Below are 7757 nucleotides of genomic sequence, written 5' to 3' on the forward strand. Positions count from 1 at the left end.
CACAGCCTCCTCCATAAGCCAAACTGCCGATCTAGTGAGCAGAAGCTGTCAGTTCGCGTACCTCGGATGAGTCTGCGCGTGTGTCTGTGTGTGCGTCTATCCCCGGAATCAGACAAGCTTAATGATGTTGCTGTTATTTCTGTTGCCGTCCATGTATACAGATGGACATTCTTATGCAATTAATTTCGCCGAACGAGATTCTGAAGTTTTATTTCGAGAAAGTAGGATCATAGCCCAGTGAAACAGAGCCACCTCAGCTGTCAATAGAGTCTGCTTAAGAGTCTGTTTAAATACTTCCATAATTCACTGTTTGTGCATCATGCTACCAGGTACTCCACGCACTGCTAGATTCTCAGAGCTCCTCATCCTTTATTATGCCTTAACCGCACCTTTACCCAGCATGCCACACTTCAGGACTGAACTGGAAGTGCAGTGTCCACGTACCCAGGCACTTACACACACTGCTTCTGCATGCACTGCTCTACACATCATAACATGCACATGATATTAGAATATGTGTATTTCAATACATATTTTTGAGTTAATCTGATCATTTGTGATGGATTTGTTACTGTTACTGTAGATGCATGTTGGGATTTTTACTGAAGCACTGAGACAAAGGAGTAAATATTTTCATTCTCATGTATCATCCTCTTCGTCTGACAGGAGGTGTCCGCCTTTCTCTCTCCGCCTTCATCCCTTTGTTTCCTCATCCGCCTCTCCCGGTTCCTTCACTCCCTCTCCGATCGCTTGGCTCTGGGTGCCATGTGCATGCCCTCCCCTAACCGGCACGAAAAACGGTGCTGCAGAGGTGCCTGATGTCGATGGAAAGAAATTACACTCGAGTTGCCTCCCCCTGCTCGCTGGCCTCGGTTGTATCTCCTGTGAGAAGCACTGAAGAGCAATAGGGGGAGGGGTTGGGGGTGGGGGCAGGTCCAATGGCAAACTTGAAAGCTGCCGCACATTTTCAGGGCTCTAAAAACAAGTATTTCACACCTGAAGCCTTTTACGCCAGTCCTGAAGGATCCTCCTAGGCTCCTAATTGGTTACTGAACCCGAGATTGTGGATTGAGCCCATTATAGGAAAATCTGCGCGGTGCCAAGCAGCCGAGAGCATCAGATGAAATGAGCCCTTCATCCAGATGGGTCCGGCGCCGGAGCCGGCCTCACGCTTTTTGTTTCCGCCCCACAGAAAGGAGACATAATTCAGATTTAGGAGCAACATCTTCACAGGCGCATTGAAGGAAGCGTGTGAATTTTTAAAGCTATTTCTGGGGGGTAATTTAGCCTATTATTGAGCGTAACCTTCATTAGGCATGAGTGCTGCTCCAGGGCCGGCGGTAACAGCGTTGTTATGGGTGGTGCTGTCCGCATGGCGCTGCCTGTATGTACAACAAAATGCAGGAACCAGGATGTGCAGCGCCAGTACTGAATGGTGATCAGGCCTAAAAGCTCACCCACCCCACCCCCTCATAAGTACACAGTACCTGTTTTCCTCAGTGGTCTGACTGCACCACTTCTCTGATTTTAATAGCTGTTTAATAATTTTACTTCAGAAAACAACCTTGCCCCTGTCCAGTTTCCCAGAAAGGCGTGGTCATGTCATGATCTCGCTGTCCCATTTCCCAGAGTGCTCTGCGGCATTCCCTCCCCAAGCCATCTGCCACTCTGGAGTTCTCCGTGCCCACCTCAGGGTCCCCCGTGCTTGTGGGGCCCACTGAGGGCCTGAGGGAGGCTGGCAAAACTAGGCAGTAGCTCTCAGGCTTATCTGAAGACGACGGGACGGGTGTGGTGTCAAGAAGGGGCTCGGGGGAAATCTGCTGAGCAAAGTATATCCGTAACAACACTTCCAAGGAGAAAGAGAGAACTTAACCACTCACCTCCTCCCTCGTACTTTCACTCACTTTTTCATTTAAGAAAGGTTATAATATAAACTCATCATAGACGCTGATATCATGAAACAACACTTAAGCCATTTGGATGTCTCACAGTTTAGCAGGGAGTATTATTAACCATTTGCCATAACTACCAATATATTATTAAAGGTGTTTTACCAGATGGATGATACTGTAACACAGAATGTGCTGGAATTGTCCAGATATAACAGAAACAGGAAATGCTAAGACAGGAAGTGACCTGCCCCCCCCCCCCCAACCCCCGCCAGAAAGCACAGGTGACAAAGCTGGACTGGGAGATTCACTGCAAGGCAGGGAGCCACCATCAGCACTGCGCCAACCTGTATGACACAAAACGAGACGCGCGTTTTTTGTCAATGATGGAAGTTTTTTTCAGCCCCTTTCCGAGAATCGTCCTACAGCCCAACTGCTTGCTTACTGGTGCTGAGTGAGAGTAAGGAGAGGAGTGTTAGTCTGCTTTCGCAGTCTCCTGTGAGCCGCTAACCCAGAGCCGAAGCGTCCCACTGCCGCCTCAAGCCGCTTTCGCACTTTCTCGCTTCCCATTTTTCCTGTGAAACAAAAATTCAGGGAAAGCTGAGAGGAAACAAGTTTTTTTTTTCTTTCAATGCTTATGTTTGCTGAGAGTAATGCCAGTATTGAAGGGGATTCAATGAGTCACTGGCTGATAAAGCTTCCGCCGCCCTCCTGGACGCTGTCTGTCATTGTTCGGTAGTCTCGTGGCATTTGGCGGCGTTGGCCGTCTCCTCCGTATCCGTGCCGCTCCTCCGCTGAGATGGCGGCCGGGATGCTGTCGTTATTCTTCCCCGTCACGGTTTAAAAGGTTTAAAATTACCTTTAAAATCACTCGGCAAGGCAGTTTTACGTTTCCCGTTTTGGTCATCAGGCACGGGGTGGGGAGCAGCAGAGAATTAGCGCAGCGCGCTTAAAATTGCGACTTCCTCTCCTAAAACGGGGCTGCCTGATTTGCGGGCGCAAATAAGGAGGAGCGGCGGGCCGCCTTGGTGACGACAGGCCCTTTGTAGCCACGCGGTGACACGCGTGCCCACTTGTTAGCAACGTCATGCGACATGTCCCCCTCCCAGACTGTACATGTATGTTGTATGATCCATTCTCCATGTGGCCTGCTGCTGTCCCGAGTCATTCACGCATATTACATGCTTCTGCCTGATCTCACACACATGTTACACGCTCATCTCCTAGGTTATACGAGCATTAATTGTTGCACATTGTGAAGTCAGCAACCCAGTTCTAATTGTGTCGTTCATTCACTTAGTTTCTTTATTACGAGCCACTTCAGTTACTGTAAGGCATTTGTATATTACAGGTTGATTTTGAAGTGTTAAAACAGAGTCAAATTTGTGAGTGTTCTGTGAATTTATTAAAAAAAAACCCACTCCTATCTTGCAGTAGTGTTGCCTCACATCAGCAGCCAATTCCATGTGTCAGATGCGTTAATGCCATCAATCAATGTTTAATGATAGCCAGGCTCAGCACTGACCTAAATTCTCGTTCCCCATCTATCCCTGGCCTCTTTCGTTCCGGCCGCCGTGTGTGCGCCCACCCCTGAGCGTCCTGGCGGCCCGGCTCACCCAGCCCGGCGCAGCGGCAACCCCGCAGAGCGCAAACAGGGCGGCGGGGCGCATCATGCGCCTTTCGCGGCCAAGCAACGCCTGATTCCGCAAGCCGAAGCCGGATCGTCCGCCCGTCTTGCGGCTATACCCCGCATCATCTGTCAATTTATATGACAGAATTGAACGGTTCCCAAAAGAGCCACCCCCTACTTCACTGTCTGCTGGAAACTAATCTTCTTATATCATTAGGCTAATCTTGCCGAAACTAATAACCAGATGTTACGTCTCTTTTTTGTTTCTTGAATGTGTTAAAAAGCGCCATGCCCTCCATGCCGTAAGGAAATAAAGCCCATTCCTTACATTCTTTCCACTATACTGTCCTGTGCGTACTTTCAACTTGCGCATTTGTTTGTTTTGTTTGTTTGTTTGTTTGCTTGCCTGTTGTCTCTCGTGCTTGCCTGTTTGCCGCTTTGCTTCCTTGGTCATTCGGTGCCCTGAAATCAGTATGACATCATTCCGGGGTTTGAGAAGTCATTACTTACACTACCAATCTCTTATGACATCAGGGATTTTTTATTTTATTTTTTTTAACGGAAAAAATGTTTCATTATGTTCAAAATGTTTCATCATTGTCTGAGCGAAGTTAGTATTTGTCAGAACAAATTATATTAAACGTTCATTGTTTTATTTTTAAAGTTTATTTAGACTCTGTATTGTTCAATTGTGTCTATATATGTATCGCTTTTGAATGACTATATATATATATATATATAACGACCATTTGCTTTTGCTTGCAAGATTAAAATATAAAGTGAAATCATACATTACTCTAGGTTGTTTTTTTTAACCTAAAATATAAAACTATATAGAATAAGATATGCAACTTAAGTTCTTCTTCTTCTTCTTCTTCTTTATTATTATTATTATTATTATTATTATTATTATTATTATTCCCATAACAATCCTGTTATTTCTGTGTGCTGAGCCGTACTACTATATTTACACGCAGGGCCGGACATACTAACCCATAGGTATCATCAGATAGATCTCTTATCGCTTTCCCAAAACCATTAGTACTTGCGGTTTCTTCAACCCATCTATAGAAATACGTGCCCGCGTACTATAGCTACTTTTAATATTTATCAATCAATGTCTGCAGCTGAAATGACTCTTTGTCAGCTGTATGGTAAATTCGTAAGATGCATTAGTACTTATCTAATAACTACAAAACTAGAAATAATAAATAAAGCTTTCTGAGAGGAACAAAGTAATAAGTGTATTAAGGAAACATCTTACGAGCCTAAAGGGGCGATTTGGTAAATAGATACTTAGGCCTAATATTTAATAATGTCATAATATTTAATAATTTCGTAACAGCTAATATGCCCAAAGAAATCAGGTAAGGTTAGAGTTAAATTTTATTTTTAATTTTTTTTAACTTCTATGTTGCTTAAAACACATCACCGTGTTAGCAAAACTGCTCTTCTGGGCTTGCGCTTAGAAGTGTTTTATTTTTTCATTTTAACGAATTAATTTACAATGCTGGTGTAAACAGCAAACACATGTCCTATACTTACACATGTTTCACTTAAAACGAGTCATACGGATTTAGAACAAAAATCTGAATGGAGTTGATTGATAAATTTGTAACCTGAGTCACACAACACCAACCCCGGGAGGTTAAATAAATTAGTAAAATGTTTGATCTACCTTGAGTGCACTGCCATCTATCTATAGGTTTTAAAATTACACGATGGAAGAAAGTCCGCAGGTCAGCTCTTATTATTTTTGCTAGTTTGAAAACCTTTAGTTCGTGCTTTTTCTGGTATGATAGTAAAATATCCACATTTAATGTGTTATGATTATCCTGTAAGTAGCTTATACTTCTTTTAAAAATATAACCTAAAGTAATGTTCGCATCTAAACTTGTATGAATGTTTATTTATTTGTTAGTATGATAATTAAAGTCAACCGATACAAAATTAGTTGTATCTGTGCATTACTATCTGTTGGTTGTTTTAAATATTAAGGAGGAAATGCATCAACCACCTAACATTAAAAAAACGGCCCTTCTCTTCCTCGGCCAGATATTTAACACTTATTGCAAATATAGGTAACTTTTCCAGATATGAAAATAACATGTATTTTTAGGAGATAAAGAACGGCGATAAAGAACGGCGATAAAGAACGGCGATAAAGTTACAGGTGAATAACAGGCGTAGCTTCAGATAATATCAACAGCATTGTATACGTCAAATGAAAACTGCGACGACTAATGATTTTATAATATAATGAAATAATAGAGGAATCGATTTTCTCTCATAGACTACATGAGTATGACCATAAATAATTTTCATGCTCTTCACTTTTTCTCTTTATTAAATTGAGCTTCTAAAGATATTCAATGTTTCCCTTTAATTATTTTAACAGTAAAATAATTATTTCAGGACTAAGAATCACATTTTCAACCGGATGCCGAACAATACCATCCACTTGTATTGATTTGCAAATTAAGCGGATGGATGTTTAAATTAATTTAGGACTGTGTATTCATTTTGTGTTGCGCTCACTTAGCGAGGCAATTTATGGTTAGTGATAGCATTTTATATGCTGCAATGAACTGTATTACATTAGTATTTTAATGCTTTGGAGCTTGTGTACATTCTCATAATAAGAATCGTAGCTTATTCTGTCTTTTAATGGAAGCGTTGTATACAACAGCAATCTATAAATCTATGGGGAAGAATATTCACCACTGTAACTATCAGGTCTGCTGTAAGATGACTCTGCTGTTTTACTTTAATTGATGTTTTGAGTGCACGATATATGTTTTTATTGGGAAACTACTAAGTTACGTCTTAATGAGTACAGCGGCAAAGTAATTTAATGTCTAAATATTTAGCTTTCGAAGAGCCACGAGCCGCAGCGTCGAAAAAAAAGTAACTGGAAGTGACCCAGTTACTTTAATATTCTGGAGATGTCGTGTTGCACATCTCTCTGAGACAATAATCCCTTCTGGTTTGAACTGAATTGAATTTTCTGGCTCATGAGCGCTGATTTCCCAATAGTGAATGTTTGGCTGGAAAGCGAGGGCTGCAAGTTCACAGTGTTGCATTCTCTGCCTCCTTTCATATGGTCGAAATCTGTCGGTTTTATGATCAGCGCCATGTTAGGGAAACGGACGGGAGGACGCTTTAAATGTTTGACTCTTCCTTGGGCTGAATCTGGCCAAGCGACATGCTGACTGCCGACGGAATTGCTGTTTCACAGAAATGCGTTTATGTGCGACGGTTGTCTTCAAACATCGAGCCCAAACATGTACGCTATACATTACAAATGATCTCCGTTCCGTTAAAAAACATCGTTAGATAAATAAGGTATAGTTTTCTTTGTCGTTGATATTTAATTCTTTTCCTTCACGACTGAACGAAAAAACAAATAACAGCGCAGTAGTTTTTCGAGGTATTAAACAGCTGAAATTCCTCTGTCGAGTCAGTGGGAATGCTGGAATTCAGGAGTCAAAGGCTGAATGGCCAGGCCACCAAAAACATGCAGGTGAATAAAGCCTTTGGAGCGACATTTCTGGCATATTCCATGGGTCACACGGGGCTGAGGCTCAGGGCCATGACCGGGCAGGGGCACGGACACGCAGGTATGTTCACCTGGCTCTTTAATAACTTGTTATAATTAGGAGTCGGCCTAATTGCCAGCGTCTCTCGGTGACACTCTGGTGAACCCAGATGAAAGGGACGAGCATCGCTGACCTCTGAGCAAATGCTGTCACTTTCCACGTCTTAGAAGATCTGTGCTTTAATGCGGATTCGGAGGAGGAGCCTTTATCCGACTCTACAGCAAGCAAAACTTTTCTTATGTTCATCAAGTTTCTATTTAGTGTTCTGTTAAAATGAGCAAACTAGTTATCTTTCATCAGATTCATTATGAAAATGCTGATTAGAACATAACAATCCCATGATTCATTCGTAGCCAGGTTATGCCGGCGGATGCAGAAACGCAACACAGACATGGGGGACTTCGCTGATCTCTTCACCTGGGCTTATTCCCTGTAATTAGACTAATTGTTATTAAATGTCCTTCTCAGATACACTGATATAAATTCAAAGACATTCATTGTGCTTTGTTATCATAGAAAAAAATGATTACAATCAACATATACCTTTATTCTTTTGTAATTTGACGAAACAACAAAGGCAGATCTCGTGCTAAGTATGTATATCCTGCTGTCAGTGGGATTTAATTATTTATTACACAT

General features: G+C 42.2%; 1 long non-coding RNA gene across 1 annotated transcript; it reads right to left on the minus strand.

Moving 5' to 3' along the window:
- Positions 1–1710: 1710 nt before the first annotated feature.
- LOC125704128 (uncharacterized) lies at positions 1711–2866 on the minus strand. Its single transcript, XR_007381035.1, has 3 exons — positions 2749–2866; positions 2335–2464; positions 1711–2236 (listed from the first exon to the last, which is right to left on the minus strand). It is a non-coding gene; the product is annotated as an uncharacterized LOC125704128 (long non-coding RNA).
- Between the last annotated feature and the right edge of the window lie 4891 nt (positions 2867–7757).

The sequence above is a fragment of the Brienomyrus brachyistius genome, chromosome 11 (assembly GCF_023856365.1).
Source record: "Brienomyrus brachyistius isolate T26 chromosome 11, BBRACH_0.4, whole genome shotgun sequence".
Taxonomy (NCBI): Eukaryota; Metazoa; Chordata; class Actinopteri; order Osteoglossiformes; family Mormyridae; genus Brienomyrus; species Brienomyrus brachyistius.